This window comes from Pseudophryne corroboree, chromosome 10 (genome assembly GCF_028390025.1).
Source record: "Pseudophryne corroboree isolate aPseCor3 chromosome 10, aPseCor3.hap2, whole genome shotgun sequence".
NCBI classification, from domain to species: Eukaryota; Metazoa; Chordata; class Amphibia; order Anura; family Myobatrachidae; genus Pseudophryne; species Pseudophryne corroboree.
The window spans coordinates 327,137,267-327,159,763 of NC_086453.1; the positions used below are offsets into that span (position 1 = coordinate 327,137,267).

Sequence of the window (22,497 nt, forward strand, 5' to 3'; positions counted from 1 at the left end):
AGGCTGGTCTCTGGGTCCCTGGTCATCTGGACACCTGTCTCAGGGGGGACTCACTGCAGCTGCTTATGGCTTGTGCCTGAGTCTCTATGGCCCACCGCACATCTGGCTGGAAAGGCAGTGGTAAGTAGAACCACGTGCCCCTGCAAACTGGAAAAGCAGCTTTGTGCAGTCCCTGCAAGCCTTGCCCTGCATCCCCCCTGGCTCCCGGAGCTCTGATTCCAGGAGCTTGTTGAGCAGTGCGGCTTGCAGGTGTAGTGTTACAGCAGCCTCTGCTCCAGCTGGAACAGCACTGAACAGCTCCTTGCTCCTCCAATAGCTGAAACCGCCTACAGCAGCTGCATATTTGAAATTCCCGCAAGTTGTGACAGCTGCGGTTGGGGGGGGGGGGGGGGGGGCAGAGCTTCACCAAACTTAGTCTCAGGTGACCTTAGCACTACCTGGCTCCCTGTACTTCCGGCGCTGGTGTTTCCTTCGCACTGGTGCAATTTCTAGCAGCAAGCTGACTTCCTACCCAGCTTCCGCCAGGATCAACTACTGCTTCCTCTCTCCGGTGTTCTGCTCCCAAGGGCCCATGAGTGATTACAGTGGGGCTTATGGGTTAATATAGGGGAGTCCTTTATTGGGAAGGTTGTGACACTTCTTCTTCCTTTATAGCTGTGTTTTGTCCTCACTATACTCTTTTATGTGTGACTGTTTCTATCTTCTGCTGTTTGTAAACATGGCAATGAAGGGTGCAGCTTCTAAGGTTTCTCAGAAGCTATTTGTATGCAAAAAAGGTATGGTAAACTTACCATAGTTAAATCTCTTTCTGTGAGATACACTGGATTCCGCAGGGAATACATTGGGGTGTAGAGTTGGATCTTGATCCGAGGCACCAACAGGCTAAAGCTTTGACTGTTCCCAGGATGCACTGCACCGCCTCCTAAATAACCCCACCTCCAAGCACTGGAGCTCAGTTTCGTTAACCAGTCCAATGCAGTAGCAGGTAAAAGAGAAGGCAGACGTTAGTCACATAGAACCACATACTCACGACAGGAGAAGGGACCAGTGGCTAATGCCATACAAACCCAAAAAAGCTAAGTGCGTCAGGGTGGGCGCCCTGTGGAATCCAGTGTACCTCACAGAAAGAGATTTAACTATGGTAATTCTATCATAAATCTCCTTTTCTGCAGCGGGGTACACTGGGATTCCACAAGGAATACATCGGGGATGTCCTAAAGCAGTTCCTCATGGGAGGCGGCGCACTGTAGTGGGCACAAGAACCCGGCGTCCAAAGGAGGCATCCTGGGTGGCGGAAGTATCGAAGGCATAGAACCTAATGAACGTGTTCACCGAGGACCATGAAGCCGCCTTGCACAATTGTTCAGTGGACGCACCACGGTGATCTGCCCAAGAAGGTCCAACAGACAGAGTAGAATGAGCTTTGATAGCAGCAGGAGCTGGGAGTCCAGCCTGTACATAAGCTTGTGCAATCACCATTCTAATCCATTTGGCCAAGGTTTGCTTATTCGCAGGCCAGCCACGTTTGTGAAAACCAAAAAGTACAAACAGGGTGTCTGACCTCCTGAGAGAGGCAGTCCTCTCCATGTAAATACGGAGAGCCTGTACCACATCCAAAGATCACTCTTTGGAAGACAAACCAGAAGAGATAAAAGCCGAAATCACAATCTCTTGGTTAAGATGTAAAAAAGATACCACTTTAGGTAGATAACCAGGGCGAGTTCGAAGAACTACCCGGTCACGGTGAAAAATCAAAAAGGGTGGACAACAGGACAAACTGCCTAAGTCCGACACCCTCCTAGCAGAGGTAATAGCCAGCAGGAACACGATCTTAAGTGTAAGGCATTTACGGTCCACAGACTCAAGAGGTTCAAATGGAGACTCTTGCAGGGCATTTAAGACAACAGACAGATCCCATGGAGCCACAGGAGGGCCATAGGGAGGCTGAATCCATAAAACACCCTGAGTGAAAGTATGAACGTCAGGTATAGACACAATTTTCCTCTGAAACCACACCGACAAGGCAGATATATGAACCTTGAAGGAGGCCAGACGAAGGCTAAAGTCTAGGCCTTGTTGCAGAAAAGCCAAAAGCCTGCAAGTTCTGAACGAATAGGCATCATAATTCTTAGCAGCACACATGTGAAGTAAGAGTTTCTGACCCTGTAATAAATCCGTACAGAAGCCGGTTTACGGGCCTTCAACATAGTTTGAATAACCACCTCAGAGAATCCCTTGGCCCTCAGGAGTGAAGCTTCAAGAGCCACGCCGTCAAAGCCAGTCTGGCCAGGTCTGGATAGACGCAAGGACCCTGAACGAGGAGGTCTGGGCGTTGAGGAAGTAGAAGAGGACGCTCTATCGATAGACCTTGCAGGTCTGAGAACCAATGCCGTCTGGGCCACGCTAGAGCGACTAGAAGTAGTATACCTCTTTCTTGCTTGAACTTCCGTAGCACCCTGGGCAGGAGTGACACTGGAGGGAAAACATATGCCAGACGAAATTTCCATGTAATTGCCAGTGCGTCCATGAACGCTGCTTGAGGATCCCTTGTCCTTGATTCGAAGACTGGAACCTTGTGATTGTGTCGAGATGCTATCAGGTCTACATCTGGTAGGCCCCACTTGTCCACTAGGAGTTGAAAGACTTCTGGATGAAGACTCCACTCTCCGGCGTGAACGTCGTGAATACTGAGGAAATCCGCTTCCCAGTTGAGGACTGCGGGAATGAACACTGCCGATATTGCTGGCAGATGGCGTTCCACCCAAACGGAGGATTTTTGATACTTCCAGCATTGCCATGCGGCTCCGAGTGCCGCCTTGATGATTTATGTACGCTACCATGGTGGCGTTGTCTGATTGTACCTGAACAGGCCTGTTCTGTACCAGAGGCACGGCAAGCGTCAGCGCATTGAACACCTCCCGCAATTCCAGAATGTTTATCTGGTAGGAGAGATTCCTCCCTTGTCCACCGACCCTGGAGAGAGTGTTGCTCCAACACCGCGCCCCAATCTCGCAGACTGGCGTCCGTTGTCAGGAGGACCCACTTGGAGATCCAGAAGGGACGGCCCCTGCTCAACTGCTGGTCCTGTAGCCATCAGCTCAGTGACAGACTAACCTCCGGAGTCATGGAGATCATTTGAGACCTGATCCGATGAGGCAGGCCATCCCACTTGGAAAGGATTAACCTCTGCAGGAGGTTGGAATGAAATTAAGCGTACTCTACCATGTCGAAAGCCGACACCATGAGGCCTAGTACTTGCATCGCCGAGTTTATCGACATGCTCTGGCGAGAGAGGAAGTATCTGATCCTGTCCTGAAGATTCAGGACTTTCTCTGGAGACAGAAACAATCTCTGACTGTGTGTGTCCAGCAGTGCCCCCAGGTGCACCATGCTCCGAGCAGGGACCAGCGAGGACTTTTTCCAGTTGATTAACCACCTGTGGGCTTGTAGATTTGGACCGTCAGTTCCAGGTGAATGAGGAGAACATCTTGGGAGTTCGCCAGGATCAGCAAGTCATCCTGATACGGCAGGATCCTGATTCCCTGACGACGGAGATGGGCCATCATTACGGCCATTACCTTGGTGAAGATCCGAGGGGCCGTGGTCAATCCAAATGGCAGAGCCTGGAATTGATAATGTAGGTTGCCAATAGCAAACTGCAGATATTGCTGATTCGACATGGCTATAGGAATATGTATGTAAGCATCCTGAATGTCCATGGATACCATATAGTCCTCGGGTTCCATGGCCAGTACAATAGAGCGCAGAGTTTCCATACGGAATTTGAACACTCTCACAAATTTGTTCAAAGATTTGAGGTTAAGTAAAGGCTGGAAGGACCCATTGGGTTTCGGAACTAGAAACAGGGTTGAATAGTATCCCCTGTCTCTCTGGGACAGAGATACCGGCACTACCACTCCTGTGTCCAGGAGGGATTGCACAACCAAGTGTAGAGCTTGCGCTTTTAATGGATCCGAAGGGATAACCATTGAGCAGAACTCCCAGGATTGTTTGGGTTTGGGCTTAGTGGTTTTGGAAGCACAAGCCTTTCTCGGGTACGCCTGACCTTTTGCTTTCCCTGGAGGTTGAAAGGAATGAAAAGTGGTACTCTTAGCCTTCGGAGCAGAAGGATTAGTACTTGGGAGAAACGCAGTCTTAGCAGTCAGTCACAATCTTGTTCAGATCCTCCCCAAAAAGGATGTCTCCCTTAAAAGGGAGCACCTCCAAGGTCTTTTTGGAGTCTAGGTACACCATCCAGGACCTTAACCACAGAATTTGGTAAACCAGGATAGACATAGTTGATGCCTTGTCCGCCATAACACCTGCCTCAGAGGCCGCCTCCTGAATATAGTGGGAGGCTGTGGTAATATAAGACAGATATTGTCTGGCAGTGTCAGAAAGGTCCTAAGGCAGCTCATCCTCAATTGCCTGAACCCATGCTTCAATTCCTTTCGCAGCCCAGGAGGCTGCCATAGTGGGTCTATGCACAGCACCTGTAAGGGAGTAAATAGACTTCAGGCATCCCTCCACACGCTTATCTGTTGGTTCCTTCAGTGAGGTGACAGTGGTGACAGGCAGACTAGATGACACTACAAGACCGGCGACATGAGAGTCCATCGGCGGTGGAGTTTCCCACTTGTTACTCAACTCCGCAGGGATATGATAACGAGCTAGCATCTTTTTAGACAGGGTAAATTTCTTTCCGGGAGACGACCAGGATTCCTGACGTATGTCAATTAAATGGTCAGCATGTGGTAAGACTACTTTAGTAAACTTCTGAAGTTTGAACTTATCAGGTTTCTTAGACGCAGTAGTGGGCTCGATCTCATCATCTATTGGGAGAATCAGCTTAATAGCCTCCACTAGGTCAGGAACATCAACATGGGTTGTAGATTCCTCATCAGAAGCGACTGTATCAGTGTCTAATGGATCAGTATATTGCCCATCCTCATCAGAAGAATTATCAAAAATATTGATGGATTGTGAGGAAGAAATGGCCCGCTTAGATGACCCCTTGGCCCCAGAGGGGCATGGGGTAGACTTTTGTCTAACCAAAGATTGGTTTAATTGTTGTAACTGGGTAGACAGAGTGTCCACCTAGGGCGGATTAACTACAGGGACAATATGTAGCTGCAATGGCACAGGAGGTCCCACAGTGGGAGTAAGACGTGTCACAAGCATATTCAGCATACTTAAGAACGCTGCCCAAGGTGGGTACTGATTGGCCACTGGTGCTGCGGGTTGGCTGGGTGGTGTATGGCATCCGGTGCCTGAGCCATCAGCTAAAACTTCCCCCTCAGGTAAATCCGTGGTGCCAGTATTGCATGATGCAGAAGCGTCTGTGGATTTCCCTCCCTGTGTGGCAGACATTATAGGGAATGTAGCCTTAGAGCTTAACAGTACAATATAGCCAGACAAACACAATACCTGCAAATAACCCCCTGTGTTATGTGACAGTAAATACAGGGCACAAACAGAGGATTTAAGCGGTATGAGGTGACTGAAATACACAGTTGAAAATACCAAACAGTATATACTGTGTAGCACTATATATATATATATATATATATATATATACACTGTATATATATATATATATATATATATATATGAGACCCTGACGCACCTAGCCCCCCAGGGTACAGAATATAGTGATAGCAAGTAGTGTGATACACGATAATGAAATCCACACAGCAGCTACAGGCACACTCAATCACATGCACATGCATTATAACACTTTTGAGTGACCCATTTTAGGAGAGTTCTTGTCTACCTTTCTTTGGTATATTCCTGAATCTTTGTCCCTCTTCAGTAGGAAATGGTGGTCATCTGTCATATTTCCTATCTTGCAGGAACTGGAGGACCAGTTGGCGGTCACTTGTCAACACCTGGACAAGAAGTTTCAGGTATCCATGCTCCTTCTTGCTTCTTATCTTTTACCCGCTGACAACAGAGTTGAGTAGAAGTCTCCCCCTCTGATGGATAACTCTGTCTCCAGGCTCTCCAAGTAAACTACACTGCCGGTCTTGGGTGCAGCTTCCTTAAAAGAAACCTCTGACCATAAGTTGGAGACGACTTTAAAATCAATCTATATGGCAGCTGGCATTCTACTCCGACCAGCTTTGGTGGGTTCCTGGGATAATAAGGCCATCGTGGCATGGGCAGAAAAGTTATCCCAAGGTTTAGAGTCTGGTCTTCCGTGATCTGATCTCGCGATTCTGGCTGAACATATCCGGGAATTGGTCGTCTAATTGGGAGATGCTTCTAGGGACATTGGCCAGCTCGGTTCTCAGATCTCTGCTTTGGCAATTGCCACAGACCAGGCTCTTCAGCTCTGTGCCTGGCAGGCTGATGCAGAATCCAAGTGGGTGGTGGAAGCACTGCCCTTTACAGGAGATAAGTTGTTCAGCATTGAACTTGACAAATGGATTTCTTATGCCACCAGGGGTAAGTCCTCGTTCTTGCCTTCAACTCTGCGCAGAACCTTCTCTGGACCCTCCTTTTGTGTCCCCTCCAAATTTCATGGACAAAACAGGGGTGCTTTCTCTGCACCTTGGGGTGCTCAGGGCAGAGGTCATCCTTCTGGTATCTCCCACTGTAAGGACACCAAGCCCACAGACAAGCTGGTAGCATGATGGACTACAATTCTACCTAGGTGGATCCAACTGTGGGCACTTGTCTCCTGCGGTTCAGGTATGTTTGGTTTCAGACCTGCCAGGTCATATGGGTTCACAACTATATCTGTCAAGGGTAAAAATAGAATTCGTCTCCCTTCCTCCTCCTCATTTTTTTCCAATGGCCTGCCATCCTCTATTGCAAGGGGGAGGTCCTACAACAAGCAATCATGAAACTGTTTACAAAGTATTCCAGTTCCTTGTCACCAACGTTTGGAGGGATTCTACTCCAACATCTTTATTATAGCAATAAACTTGAGAAAGATTTTAGAGACGTAGACTATGAACAGGATATTACATCTAATATTCAAACATTCTAAGAGTTTGTGGCTAAGGTAATGAGAACTTAGTAGGGGATAGCAACTTTGCAAATATACTTAGAAGTTAAAGGAGTCCCTAGGAGCCTGAGGCTAAATAAGGGTCCAACAACAGATATTAATTCAATATTCCATATTACCAAGATTGGGCAATTTTGGAAATGTATTTTGTGTCTTCTAAAACAGTTCATCCTCTTTGAAAAGATAAACCTTCCTACTGTATGTTGGATGGGGAGATTGGCAAATTAGAGATATAATTAGGATGGTTATCATAAAATAAGGAGGTCAGCCTTTGAATTTATCAGGAGAGAGGACAATTATATAAGGATGTAAAATAAATTTTTTTTGAAAAAACATGATGTAAGGAGGAAAGGTGTATCTCATATTGTACGGTCATCTGTTTTCCAACAGGACAACTACTGTTTCATATAAAGAGGACAGAGAAACAACTGTGGAGGTAAATTATTCACAATTTCTCACAGAGGAAATAGCTCAAGAAATTATTGGATTAACGTTTAACTATGGCATGTAAATGTGCATTTGCCAGTATTTGCAATATTGTTCCTAATGAGCAAAAGCCACTGTAATGTCCTTCAGTGGAGCACAATATTGCTAATACTAGTATTTACACAGTCAGAGGAAATGAGTCACAAAAGTTTCATCTTATTCTTATACAACCCTGACTACAATCCTTACATGCCATGTGTGAAGACCATCATTCCTGTAAAGACCATCTATCCTGTGAAGATAATCTACCCTGTGAAGACTACCTATCCTCGTAAATCCATCAATAAATACAGTCCTGGGAAGTGATAAAGACTCTTTAATTATTAGTACCTGCACCATATAGAAGAAGCAGTATTCCAAAAAGTTAATAAACACCAAAAGCCAAGTCACACAATTCACTACACACACAGATTATGCATACAATCTCTTTTAGCAAAAACATATTTTAAACAGATTTTCTACCAGTACAGAATCACTAACATTTGGAAACAGGCTGGTCCAAACTTTGTCAAGCCACGAAAGATGCATCTGATAACTATTATTTGCTATTTAGTGTCAATACATTGGCTCAGTTTACAGTGCAAAGTGCTGAGATTTCAGTGATTTAAAATGAAGGTTTAAATCGGCATGTTTTTTGTCGGTAGTCAATTAACCTACAGTATCAGTAACTTTTTGTAATGTCGGAGGAAACCAGAGCAAGTGCAATTAGCTTCATATAGCTATACTCCTTTTCCACTATTTAAAAAAAACCTGGGTCTTTGCACGGGGGCACACATCAACCCGGGTTTTTTGGTAGTGGAAACAGCTTCCTCTGAAAAAACCCGGGTTAAGTGACCCGGGAATCCTACCCGAGTAGCTACCTGGGTTGGACCCTGGAATGACCCGGGTAAGTGTGTAGTGTAAACGGGTTACCCGGGTAATCCGACCCAGGACCCGTTTACAGCATGTTAGAGCCCATACCTCCCTGACTGCAGTGTCCTGCGGGTGGTCGGGAGGTTGGGGGGGACAGCGCATGGTGTCAGCGCTGCTGTCTGTCCTGCTATGCAGACAGCAGCACTGGCAGGGAAAGTGTGTGTGGAGGCTGGGGGCAGCCCAGCAGCTTCCAGAGTGCTGGGCTTGCCCCCAGCGTGACGGTGGGCAGCATCACATTGGGGGTCATCTCCAAGCACCGGCCAGAAGACACTGCACCCGGGTGCAGTGTAAACAACGCCGACCAGGGATATTCCCGGGTTCGTGCCGTTGTGGAAAAAGTGTCCGTCTCGGGTCTGACCTGGCTTGGAACCGTGTTCCAAATCCCGGGTCAGACCCGAGACTTCTAGTGGAAAAGGGGTATTAGAAATCTCATAGTTTTTATGCAGGATCATGTGAGCTCAATGAGTTGGGTGTTTGACTGGAATGCAACAGGTTATGGGTTTGAATCCTGGGTATGGCAGTATATTGGAATATGTTATTTAATAATGTGAATCTTTTATTCCTGGGCAGAAAAATTTGTTAAATACCCCTTTAGTGCATCCTGAAAAAGTGAATTTACCCGCACTGCATTATTAAACTAGGAATTATGAAATAATATGTCAAAGCAATTGATAAATACTCTGAAGCATTTATGCATTTGAAATCTAAATTCCCAAAAGTAAGTGATACAAAACTGAAAGAGGGAATTTTTATAGGGCCACAAATAACATCAGTAACAGATGATAAAAATTTTCAGGGACTGTTAAATCCACTGTAAAAAACATCCTGGTTGTCATTCCAAAATATCTGTTCTTGTTTTCTTGGAAATGATAAAGTAGAAAACTATTATGATATAGGGGGGTCTGATATAGGGGGGTCATTCTGAGTTGATCGCTCACAGCTGATTTTCGCAGTGCAGCGATCAGGTAAAAAAATGGCAAAACTGCGCATGCATATGCACGGCAATCGTCGTACTGGTACAAAAAGTATCGTTGCTGTGCAATGCTTCTAGCGACTAATCTATTCGCACAGCCGATCGCAAGGAGATTGACGGGAAGAGGGCGTTTATGGGTGTCAACTGACCATTTACTGGAAGTGGTTGGGCAAACGCAGGCGTGTCCAGGCGTTTGCAGGGCGGGTATCTGACGTCAATTCCGGGACCTCCATCGCTAGGATCATCGCACAGGATAAGTAACTACAAGGCTGGTCTTGTTTTGCACAAAATGTTTTTGTGTCGCTCAGCTGCACATGCGATCTCACACTTGCAAAGCGAAAATACACTCCCCCGTGGGCGGCGACAATGCGTTTGCACGGCTGCTAAAAGTAGCTAGCGAGCGATCAACTCAGAATGAGGGCCATATTGAGTGATCTAGTGACTTCATACACAGCTATGGGATGCAACATGTCTTTAAAACTTCACTTCTTGGGAGGAATTGCCACACCAGAGGTATTCAATTAGCAGTGAATACCCCTTACACGAGTCCCTGTAGTCCCGAGTTCCCGCAGATGGACTAATCCTCAGCGTAAAAACCACACAATTGGATCTCGCGCAGGAAAAAACCCCATTGATTCAGCAGTTTCATGTGTAATTGGTGGGTTTCTGCGCATGAATCCCAAGTACCGGTCACTACACTTATACTCTGTCTGATCATGTGGGACTCACAATCGGGGTCAAAGTCATATATGTTGAGCTTCCCTACAAAGATCATGGCACATGGTTCATATTGGAGCTGATTGGCTGGTGCGTTTATCACATTGCATTTATCACTGGTTTATCACTTCCCTATGCCTTCTCCAGGTTAATACATCTGCCCCAATATTATTATTGACCCTTGTTGCTGGGTCCTCAAGTCGCAATCCTAGCAGTGTGAACTTAGGGGGTGATTCCAAGTTGTTCGCTCGCTAGCTGCTTTTAGCAGCATTGCACACGCTAAGCCGCCGCCCTCTGGGAGTGTATCTTAGCTTAGCAGAAGTGCGAACGAAAGATTAGCAGAATTGCAAATAGAAATTTCTTAGCAGTTTCCGAGTAGCTCGAGACTTACTCCTACACTGCGATCAGTTCAGTCAGTTTCATTCCTGGTTTGACGTCACACACACGTCCAGCGTTCGCCCAGCCACTCCCCCGTTTCTCCAGACACTCTCGCGTTTTTCCCTGACACGCCTGCGTTTTTCCGCACACTCCCAGAAAACGGCCAGTTTCCGCCCAGAAACACCCACTTCCTGTCAATCACACTACGATCAGCAGAACGATGAAAAAACTTTGTTACGCCGTGAGTAAAATACCAAACTTTTGAGCTAATTTTCTTGGCGCAGGCGCGCTGCGTACATTGCGCATGCGCAGTTTGCGACTAATCGCTCCGTAGCGGAAAAAAATAACGAGCTAACAACTCGAAATGACCCCCTTAATACTGAATTACTGAAATACAATTACTGAATTACTTAATACAATTGCTGAAAGGATGGTAGACTGTGTGGCCGGGTTATATTATTATTAAAATGTATTTATAAGACGGCAAGTGTTTTGCAGCGCTGTACATACAACACACATTAGAACAATATAGGGTATACAGAACTTAACATCACAGAAAACTATAACAGAGCACAGGTAACAATTAGCACCACAGTTCTCAGTACACAATACAGCTGAGATGTCAGAAAGTAAAGGAGTAATCTGTATACTACTAGGGGCGGTAATTAGAGGAGATGGGGATATAGACAGTCACTGAGTAGGAGAGAGCTGTAACTGAAGTGCAAGAGAAGAGGGCCCTGCTCTAAAGAGCTTACAATCTAGGGGCACTGCATTGCAGCACTCTTAATGAAAATAACAGTGTAGATTATGGCGATTGCAATCAAATCAAAAGATTGCTTTAGTCTCACCTGATCCAATGATCACACAATAGGATATGTATGTGTGGCACCTCATTGGGGCTACCACGACCTCTAGTGAGACTTTTGTGCCCCTTCCTCTGCTGAATACAGACCTGGCTGGACAGTAGTAAACATACAGCAGAAAAAGGGTCAAATGTGCCCTGAGTGTTGCTCCTGGCACTAGGAAACTGACCAGTCAGCAAGAGGTGTATGGATTCCATGGAGAGAGAATCGGCTTGTGCTGTGGCAGTTAACTGCTGGTGGTGCCAGTTGGCAGTTGGCTGGCAGCCATCTTAGGGAGCTGTACTGACAGGAGGCGCTGTAAAATAAGGCCGGTACTGCTGCTGTGATTCCTAACCAGGGAGGCAGGACAGAAGTAGGGTGGAACCGGAGGGGCAGCACTGGAGTTACAGGTCAGCCCCAACGCAGCCTCTCTGCGATCACATGTGTAGCAGAGCTGTACAAACAGATTTTGTGTAGTCTCTGAGTAATCCAGGACTTACTCATCCGCTGCGATCATTTCAGCCTGTCCGGGACCGGAATTGACGTCAGACACCCGCCCTGCAAACGCTTGGACACGCCTGCATTTTTTCAGACACTCCCTGAAAACGGTCAGTTGCCCTGTGCAGTCGTCTGACGCGCCTGCGCATTGCGGTGCAAATGCATGCGCAGTTCAGACATAATCGCAGGCTGTGAAAAAACGCAGCCTAGCGATCAACTCTGATTTACCCCCATTGTATGATTGGTCCCCCCAGCGATGATTGGTCAGCTCACAGTGGCTAATTGCTGGTTGGTAACGCTGCTGCACTACCTACTGTATGCATCATATGCTTTCTCAACCCGTGTTTATGTGCGGTGTGAAAAGGGTCCAGGGTTGAAATACCGGGTCGGGAGACCCAGTATTGCAACCCTGCTATTGAGCAGGGTTGAACTCGTTTTCAACCCAGCTCACTGTGCGGTGTGTACGGGAGCTGGGTCGATGTGATCCGTTTCCTGTTCACTCTCTATGTACGGGCGGCTCTTGGAGATCATGTGATCTCCCAGCACCGCCCACAACACGTCACCGCTGACGTCACCAACCCGGCAATATTCCGGGTTGCAGTTAGTGGCGTGAAATGGGTATTGAGGCGGGTCGCACGCTGGGAGCTCCCGTGTCAGTCTCCCGGGTGTGACCCGCCTCAGACGGTGTGAAAGGGGTATAAGAAGTTATAGACAATAAGCTGCTTAAGTGCCTTCAATTGATGATTACTTTCCAGAGCAGCCAGTACATCCAGGGACACACAGCTATGTAAACCTTAATTGTCAGCTACAGGTCAACAACTTGTCAGGACTAAGGGCCTAATTCAGACCTGATCGCAGCACCAAATTTGTTAGCAGTTGGGCAAAACCATGTGCACTGCAGGTGGGGCAGATGTAACATGTGCAGAGTGAGTTAGATTTGGGCAGTGTCGAACTAGGGCGTGAAGGGCCCACCATGGGAAAGCAGTGGTTGGGGCCCATGTTTACGGGCAGGGGCGGATCCAGAAGAAAATGATAGGGGGGGCACCATGGAAGGAGCAAGTACATTTGCGTGCGGCTTCGGTGCATGTGAGGTGGCGCTTCTTATACAATGCCCACAATTGTAGCCCTCATTATGCAATGTCCACTGTACTGGTAGTGCCCCTTATATAGACCCCATAGTAGTGGTGCCCCTTATGCAATGCCCGTATTGCCCCCAGTAGTAATGTTGCCTGTAGTAATGCCCCCAGTCATTATGCCCCCAGTGGTAATTCCCCTGCAGTCATGACCCCAGTAGTTTACCCCCCCCCCTTTAGTTTAGCCGCCAGTAGTAATGCCCCTGTAGTTACACCGCCAGTAGTTAGCACCTTTGTAGATGGCCCCCAGTAATAGTCCCCCAGTAGTTTGCCCCCAGTAGATGCCCCCCCAGTAATAATGTCCCCCAGCAGTTTGCCCCCAGTAGATGCCCCCTAGTAATAATGTCCTCCAGTAGTTTGCCCCCAGTAGTAATGTCCCTTAGGAGTTTGCCCCCAATAGACGACCCACCAGTAGTAATGCCCCCAGTAGATGCCCCCCAGTAATAATGCCCCCAGTAGATGCCCCCCAGGAAAAATGTCCCCTAGTAGCTGCCCCCAATAGATGACCCCCCCAGTAGTAATGCCCCCAGTAGATGCCCCCCAGTAATAATGCCCCAGTAGCTGCCCCCAATAGATGACCCCCCCAGTAGTAATGCCCCCAGTAGATGCCCCCCAGTAATAATGCCCCAGTAGCTGCCCCCAATAGATGACCCCCCAGTAATAATGCCCCCCTACGAGTTTGCCCCAATAGATGACCCCCCTGTAGTAATGCCCCCAGTAGATGGCCCCCAGTAAATATGGCCCCCAGTAGCTGCCCCCAATAGATGACCCCTCAGTAGTGATGCCCCCAGTAGATGCCCCAGTTATAATGCCCCCAGTAGTTTGACCCCCCAGTAGTAATGCCCCTTGTTGATGCCCCCCAGTAGTAATGTCCCCCATAGTTAGCCCCCAGTAGATGCATTAAGGAAGAAAAATACATACTTACCGAGCCCCGTTCCCGCGCCGCTGCAGTCCTCCTCCTCCTGGCGTCCGCTCCTAAGTCACTCAGCACTATGAGAGAGACGTCATGACTGACGTCTCTCCCATAGCGCACAGTGACAGCGCCGGAAGCCGGAGCTCAGTACTGAGCTCCTGCCTCCGGCTGCCGCTGTGCAGGGAGACGGGCACCCGCTGGTAACACAATCTCAGCGGGCGCCCGTCATCTCCCTATGTGGCGGCGGCACCGTGGGGGGGGGTGTCACAAATGACAGGAGGGGCACGGGCCCGAGTGCCCCCCCCTAAATCCGCCACTGTTTACGGGTGTGGCCAGTCTCCAGAGGGGGTGTGGCCAGCCACCACAGAGGCTTGGATAACCAATAGAGAGTACATAGTCTGGGCCCGTTGATAAATATATATAGTCAGTAAATACTGCTAGTGCATCATGATAATGTGCTAGATTAATAATAACAATGCACTGTAGGGAATACACCATAGTCCTGTGCAGTATAAGGTAACATATGTATAATGTAAAATTCAAGTGCACAGTCTGGAGCTTGATCCCTAGAGCAGGAGGTGAGGCCCCAGGCAGTGGGGCCTACCGGGGGTTTCCCCTGTACCCTTTTGGGCCAGTCCAACCCTGGATTTGGGTGGGGTGTGTTCAAACGGAAATCTAAATAGCTGTGTAATAATAAAGCAGCCAGTATTTACCCTGCACAATATAACCCACCCAAATCTAACTCTCTCTGCACATGTTATATCTGCCCCACCTGCAGTGCACATTGGGGGTCATTCCGAGTTGTTCGCTCGCAAGCTGCTTTTAGCAGCTTTGCACACGCTAAGCCGCCGCCTACTGGGAGTGAATCTTAGCTTATCAAAATTGCGAACGAAAGATTAGCAGAATTGCGAATAGACACTTCTTAGCAGTTTCTGAGTAGCTCCAGACTTACTCGGCATCTGCGATCAGTTCAGTCAGTTTCGTTCCTGGTTTGACGTCACAAACACACCCAGCGTTCGGCCAGACACTCCTCCGTTTCTCCAGCCACTCCCACGTTTTTCCCAGAAACGGTAGCGTTTTTTCGCACACACCCATAAAACGGCCAGTTTCCGCCCAGAAACACCCACTTCCTGTCAATCACATTACGATCACCAGAACGAAGATAAAACCTCGTAATGCCGTGAGTAAAATACCTAACTGCATAGCAAATTTACTTGGCGCAGTCGCACAGCGGACATTGCGCATGCGCTTTAGCGACTAATCGCTCCGTTGCGAGAAAAAAATATCGAGCGAACAACTCGGAATGACCCCCATGGGGGGTAATTCTGAGTTGATCGCAGCAGGAACTTTGGGGGTCATTCCGAGTTGTTCGCTCGGTAAATTTTTTCGCATCGCAGCGATTTTCCGCTTAGTGCGCATGCGCAATGTCCGCACTGCGACTGCGCCAAGTAAATTTGCTATGCAGTTAGGAATTTTACTCACGGTTTTTTCTTCGTTCTGGTGATCGTAATGTGATTGACAGGAAGTGGGTGTTTCTGGGCGGAAACAGGCCGTTTTATGGGTGTGTGCGAAAAAACGCTACCGTTTCTGGGAAAAACGCGGGAGTGGCTGAAGAAACGGAGGAGTGTCTGGGCGAACGCTGGGTGTGTTTGTGACGTCAAACCAGGAACGACAAGCACTGAACTGATCGCAGATGCCGAGTAAGTCTGGAGCTACTCAGAAACTGCTAAGAGGTGTGTGGTCGCAATTTTGAGAATCTTTCGTTCGCAATTTTAAGAAGCTAAGATTCACTCCCAGTAGGCGGCGGCTTAGCGTGTGCAAAGCTGCTAAAAGCAGCTTGCGAGCGAACAACTCGGAATGAGGGCCTTTGTTAGCAGTTGGGCAAAACCATGGAGGTCATTCCGAGTTGTTCGCTCGCAAAGCGATTTTAGCAGAGTTGCTCACGCTAAGCCGCCGCCTACTGGGAGTGAATCTTAGCATCTTAAAATTGCGAACAAAGTAATCGCAATATTGCGATTACACACCTCGTAGCAGTTTCTGAGTAGCTTCAGACTTACTCGGCATCTGCGATCAGTTCAGTGCTTGTCGTTCCTGGTTTGACGTCACAAACACACCCAGCGTTCGCACAGACACTCCTCCGTTTCTCCGGCCACTCCTGCGTTTTTTCCGGAAACGGTAGCGTTTTTTCCCACACGCCCATAAAACGGCCTGTTTCCGCCCAGTAACACCCATTTCCTGTCAATCACATTACGATCGCCTGAACGATGAAAAAGCCGTGAGTAAAATTACTAAGTGCATAGCAAATTTACTTGGCGCAGTCGCAGTGCGGACATTGCGCATGCGCATTAAGCGGAAAATCGCTGCGATGCGAAGATTTTTACCGAGCGACCGTCAAACCAGGAACGACAAGCACTGAACTGATCGCAGATGCCGAGTAAGTCTGGAGCTACTCAGAAACTGCTACGAGGTGTGTAATCGCAATATTGCGAATACATCGTTCGCATTTTTAAGATGCTAAGATTCACTCCCAGTAGGCGGCGGCTTAGCGTGAGCAACTCTGCTAAAATCGCCTTGCGAGCGAACGACTCGGAATGACCTCCATGGTTTTGCCCAATTGCTAACAAACTTGTTGCTGCGATCAACTCAGAATTACCCCCATGGTTTTGGCCAACTGCTAACAAAATTGCTGCTGCGATCAACTCGGAATGACCACCATTGTTTTGCCCAACTGCTAACAAATTTGCTGCTGCGATCAACTCTGAATTACCCTCTAAGTTGTACAGTGGCAAGCAGATACTCCCCAGCAGAGCAGAGTGCATCTCCATCAGCCCTTGCATAGAGAACAGTTGCAGAAACTGGTTAATAAAATCTCCAGATAAATTTTGCTTACAGTAGTTACAACGTGGAATACTGGGGGTCATTCCGAGTTGTTAGCTCGATTTTCGCTATGCTGCGATTTGTTGCAAACTGCGCATGCGCAAGGCACGCAGGGCGCATGCGCTTAGTTATTTAACTGAAAACTTAGCAGATTTGCTGTGGATTCTGCTGCGCTTTTCAGTCGCACTGCTGTTCGGTAAATGATTGACAGGAAAGGGGCGTTTCTGGGTGGTAACTCAGCGTTTTCCTGGCGTTTGCAAAAAATGCAGGCGTGTCAGGGAAAACTCTGGGAGTGGCTGGAGGAACGGGGGAGTGGCTGGCCAAACGCAGGGCGTGTTTGTGACGTCAAACCAGGAACTAAACGGACTGAGCTGATCGCAATCTGTGAGTAGGTCCGGAGCTACTCAGAAACTGCAAGTAATTATTTAGTAGCAGTTCTGCTAATCTTTCGTTCGCACTTCTGCTAAGCTAAGATGCACTCCCAGAGGGCGGCTGCCTAGCGTGTGCAATGCTGCTAAAAGCAGCTAGCGAGGGAACAACTTGGAATGAGGGCCCTTAAGTTTAGTAAGAAGCCAATGGGAATGAAATATGGGCCCTCATTCCGAGTTGATCGGTCGCAAGGCGAATTTAGCAGAGTTACACACGCTAAGCCGCCGCCTACTGGGAGTGAATCTTAGCTTCTTAAAATTGCGACCGATGTATTCGCAATATTGCGATTACTAACTACTTAGCAGTTTCAGAGTAGCTTCAGACTTACTCTGCCTGTGCGATCAGTTCAGTGCTTGTCGTTCCTGGTTGACGTCACAAACACACCCAGCGTTCGCCCAGGCACTCCCACCGTTTCTCCGGCCACTCCTGCGTTTTTTCCGGAAACGGTAGCGTTTTCAGCCACACGCCCTTGAAACGCCGTGTTTCCGCCCAGTAACACCCATTTCCTGTCAATCACATTACGATCGCCGGAGCGAAGAAAAAGCCGTGAGTAAAAATACTATCTCCATTGTAAAATTACTTGGCGCAGTCGCAGTGCGAATATTGCGCATGCGTACTAAGCGGAATTTCACTGCGATGCGATGAAAAATACCAAGCGATCAACTCGGAATGAGGGCCATAGTTGCTAAAATGTATTGTTGCTGCAAAATACGGCAGGAAATTGTTACTAAGGAGAAAGTGATTGCTGACAGGAAATAACTGCAGAACCGTCCAGCAAGTCAGCATCAGCTACACTTCACTTTTTCCTCTCTCCTATTTGCAACATTTACTTCAAGTATTTGTTATTTGTCTCCAGGATAATAAATTTACTGAAAAGTGCACTATAAACTTAATTCAGCGAGCTGAACATTATTGCGGTTATAGGGGCCCCAATAGCGAAGTAATTTTGTTGGGATTGTGGCATTAGCCTTGCATTGCAGTGATAGGATTGTTTTTTATTTTACACTGTGTAGTGCAGTTTGTTTCCTATTTATGAACGAGTATGTATTTGAAACATATTTTGAGCATAAGTACTGTTTATGTCTTAATTACTTCTAAGTTCTCCCAACAAGAAAAAGTAAGCAGAAGCATTATAATCATACTTACCTACTTTTAATGTCTCCTCTCCGGGAAAAGCCCGGAGAGGGGACGCCGCAGGAGACTTCAGGGGGCGGGCTGTGACATCATCAAGTCCCGCCCACATCTGGAAAACGATGCAATTTGCTGGTCCGCGGGAAGGGGGCGGGTCTAAAATGACACGATTCGCATCATTTTAACCCCTTCCCCACTCCACGGACCCGCGAACTCAGGAGAGTATGTCCCCATCCTGCCCGCATCACTACGGTGCGAGCAGGATGCGGGAGACTTGCCTACTCTTCTGGGGGTGCGGGGGGCTACCCCATCAAACGAGAGCCTCCCGCAACTTCCAGGAGAATAGTCCAATAAAATTCTAACTGAAAAACTGTGCCATTAATGTCTGTGCAAATGGTATTCTGAATTGTACTGTAATACTGCCATGCACTCTATTTACATGAGGAGTCTAATCCCTTAGCCTATAGTAAGGTACATGAGTCAGAACAGAGACCTCCAAAAACTTCACATGATACTTATCCCAGAGTATTACATATGTCCTCTCAGGTACAAATCTGCAGCCACTTGATACAGCTTGTAGCACTACAGGTCCCAGACTGACCTGTTCCTGGTTCTTTGCAGTTTCAGCAAAGTCTCTAACAGTCAGCCCCCATATAAACTCTGCAAGCAGTGAGGATTCAGTCTCTCTGGTACACACGTCTCTGGAAAAAAGATCCCAGCCTGTAACTCACAGCCTCTCTGTTCTCTCAACATTCTTACCACATTCTCTAAGTAGCTTCTTCTCACTTCCGCAGCTCTTGTGTTCAGAGTGTGCTATCTATGAAACATGAAGGTGGACCGCTGTTCCTGCTGGATGCACCCCCAGTACAATGGCACCCTAGGCATTCGCCTATATGGCCTATATGTGTTTGACCCTTCCAAATATGGAACTTTCTTTATATTTAGGAACATATTATCTAGGTATTTTTGTGGGAAATCCCCTGCAAAAATTAAGTATCCCCAGGATATAAGAATCAGATATGGTTCCCTCCAATCCAGCACCGGCGTGTCATCAGCTGGCCTCCAGGAAGAGAAGCCACCCAAGGTTACAAAGAACAGAAGGAGGAGTGCAAAGTGCAGCCACAAGTGAGGAGCATATCAGTAACATGGGCAGATGACCTAAGCCTTGGAGAGAGATAAAGTACAAGTTAATCAGCTCCTAACTGCCATGTTACAGGCTGTGTTTGAAAAATGACAGGAACTGATTGGTTGGTAGTTTATCTCTCTCATCTTTTAGTACATCTGCCCCACAGTGCCAGTTGGAGCAGCCTGGAATTTGCAGTGTCCAGTCTAGAGACATCAGAGTGCCCAACAGGGAAGAAGATCCAAGGGAGCAGGGGAGCCCTGAATACAATAAGGAGGCAACATGGAGATTAGGTGTGCAGTCTATGTTGGGATGGTAGGAGGACGGCTATGTCATGCACACCCCTTACCAAGACTCTGCACACGTGTGTAGCAATGGCAGAAGTTCTTTCGCGGGGTATGGAGGCCAGAGCACCCGGCTGTAAGCTGTAAACTCTCCCCCCCCCCCCCCCCCCCGGCCGACCTTCTTAGACATGCAATATCATCCGGCACTCCCAATCCCCTCCCTCCATCCCCAGAGTAGACCCACCACTTTTGGTACTGTATCATCAAACTCACCCCCAACTTGAGTGGGTGGGGAAGATCCTGGTTCAAAAGGGAAATAAGGTACCATATGATGTAATGAGATCTGGATTCTTACCAGGCTTATGGAGGATACCAACCAAGTCATTAAAGCTTGGACATGGTACCGAATCGGCAACGGCAAGCTGGGTAAGAGGCCTTCCTTCAATATTTTTCAATAATCACTGTTAGGACCATGAGGTCCAGGTGCCTTATTGGAAGGCAAAGAAGAAATACAAGAGGCTACAGAGAATACGTCTGTGCTGGATTGTAGAGGCAGGTTTGCGTCTGCCAGTATGGTTGAGCATATGGAATTATTGGTTTCCAAGGAAGAGAACAATTAAGTAAAATACTGGTGAAATTGAGCTGCAATAGCAGCATGAGAGCTCCATCTAACATTAGAAGAGGGACCAGTAATGGAATTTATTTAGCCCTCTTATGTTGTTTGGCTATGCATGCTGACAATTTGCCGGTTTTGTTTACCCATCTATACAATCTATTTTTAGAATAATCTAGATTAATTTGAGGTCAAGAAAAAGCTCTGGGATGTTTTTATCTTTCAAGTATATCTCAAAATGAACTGGAGAGCGAGAGTGGACAAAAGTATCAAACAAAGATTTCATTTGGGCATGCAAGAAGCGATACCTTTGCTTTTCTTTGCTACAGTAGGTAGGAGATGACTCAACCTCACATCACCACCATTGATGTTTTACAAAACATAGTTTCTCATTGATATTAGGATCCACATATTTGTGCCATTGTGTTTTTTGGAACAAATAGGAGGGAAAGCGCCAAAAACGTCAACAAATCTGGGTTAATTGGGGTGGAGTGAAACGTGGGTTGGGAAATCCTAGGGAAAAGGCAGTCAGCAAATAGGAAGTAGTCTATACAGGAGCTGGCATCATGCACTCTAGAGTGAAACGTGGGTTGATGAATCATAGGGAAAAGGAAAAGGAAGTCAGCAAATAGGATATATTGTGGTCAAAACTATTCTCTGTATTGCATGGTTTTCACTGATGCTCTCTGTATTGTATGGCATCATTGAAGCTATCTATATTATCAGATCGCATGGAATGTGGAGATTTGGTTTGGTGAGTGTGGGTACAGTCATCCAATACCTGTTTTCCAAGGTAATCTAGCATGAACCAACAAAAGCAGGCACTGTCCTACACTGTCCTAAGAACCAGGTTAACCCACAGAAGAGGTGTAAATGGTCTACAGGAGATGTGACCTAAAAAAGGAGTCATGCTAGTAGATGAAATTGCCCCCAAGGAGGTCCTAAAAAAAGGAAAGGTTAAAAGGAAATGAAAACAAACAAAGGGACAACAAAGGTAGCAACATAATAAACATAACATTAACATCAATCTAGAGAAAATATCATGAAACATCAACTTCTTTGTTCCTGCATTACCAATGCAGAACAGTCTTTGAATGTCAGAACTTTAAAATGACGAATGGCAAGTGACCACATTTTACGGTAGACAATGGCAGCTCTCAATATCATCCATTTCCTCAGCTGGTTTGTTCCTGCAGATCCAATTTCATTTGTAGTCATAGTGTAGTATCCTTGGCATCATGTGGTGATTTTATTCTCCAGTGGACTTATTAATTGCTGAAGGTGTCATGGGGTAGGAATCTTGAATGAGCAATGGTTGAGGTGAAGGAAGATTAGGAGGGGAGCTACTATTAGGATGACATTTACGTATTTTGAACAGCAAATGTTTTTCAAAAATTCTGTCCAAAGCCCACCCAATTAAGCAGGTAGAAAAGAAACGTCACCCACCTGGGTACAATAAGATGGAAATCCAACTCTATAGAAGTAGCTTTGCAGTGGAAGTGTTACCATGTCTTAATGATAGGTGATTCAGCCTTCTTAAGTTAGAACATAACCTCTCAAAGTACTGGGGCCCCGTCACCCCCTGTCTCCCTGTTCCCCCCTATTGTATTTAACCAATTAAACAGCTGCAGTAATCTCCTACAAAACATTTTTGGAGCACAAAATTGATTAACAACTATGCTGATATTAAATTCTGTAAGCCCACATTATACACAGCCGATTATAGCCTGATTTTAGTTATAGGGACAGATCAAAAAGTGTTAATAATCATTTCTGTCTACGGGAATGGTCTTGTTTATATACTGCCGATACATTCCATATTGCTCTATAAAGCAGAAAGCGTGCTGGCTTTTGTCACTGTATAAATATGAATAGTGTTTGCAAAACTTAACGTGTTAAGAGTAATTTCCATTAGCTCATTTTTTTCCCTTTCCCCAGCCCTAAATTATATAATTTAGTCAGAAGCCAATTAACCTTCCAGCAGTGGTTACTCTACCAGGGGCAAAGGGTGTGCAGTGTCCAGAGGCTTTTATTATTCTGTTGACCAGCATTGCAGGGGAGAGGGCCTGGGACCATGGCTCGGGCTTGTTAAGGTTATTACTGGGCTAAAGAGGACCAGCCCTGGTGCTGTTTTTTTTTCTCTTGGCTGCCCCTCCGCGGGATTAGTCACCCAATT

General features: G+C 47.0%; 2 protein-coding genes across 10 annotated transcripts in view; one reads left to right on the top strand and one right to left on the bottom strand.

The window, feature by feature from the left end:
* LOC134966656 (trichohyalin-like) overlaps positions 1-11,368 on the bottom strand; it is a 241,249-nt gene extending 229,881 nt beyond the window's left edge. The window contains exon 1 of the mRNA XM_063943565.1: positions 11,327-11,368. The gene's annotated coding sequence lies outside the window, so the exon portion shown is untranslated. The remainder of the gene's footprint in view (positions 1-11,326) is intronic.
* CCDC27 (coiled-coil domain containing 27) overlaps positions 1-22,497 on the top strand; it is a 281,519-nt gene that overhangs the window by 61,839 nt on the left and 197,183 nt on the right. For 3 of the 9 annotated variants that reach the window (XM_063943570.1, XM_063943568.1, XM_063943573.1), the window contains exon 3: positions 7,403-7,448. The exons of 2 other annotated variants lie outside the window; for them this stretch is intronic. The gene's annotated coding sequence lies outside the window, so the exon portion shown is untranslated. Of the gene's footprint in view, positions 1-7,402; positions 7,449-11,586; positions 11,731-11,842; positions 11,929-22,497 lie in introns of those variants that run through there. 4 more of the 9 variants (XM_063943567.1, XM_063943574.1, XM_063943577.1 and 1 more) reach the window with 3 other exon arrangements.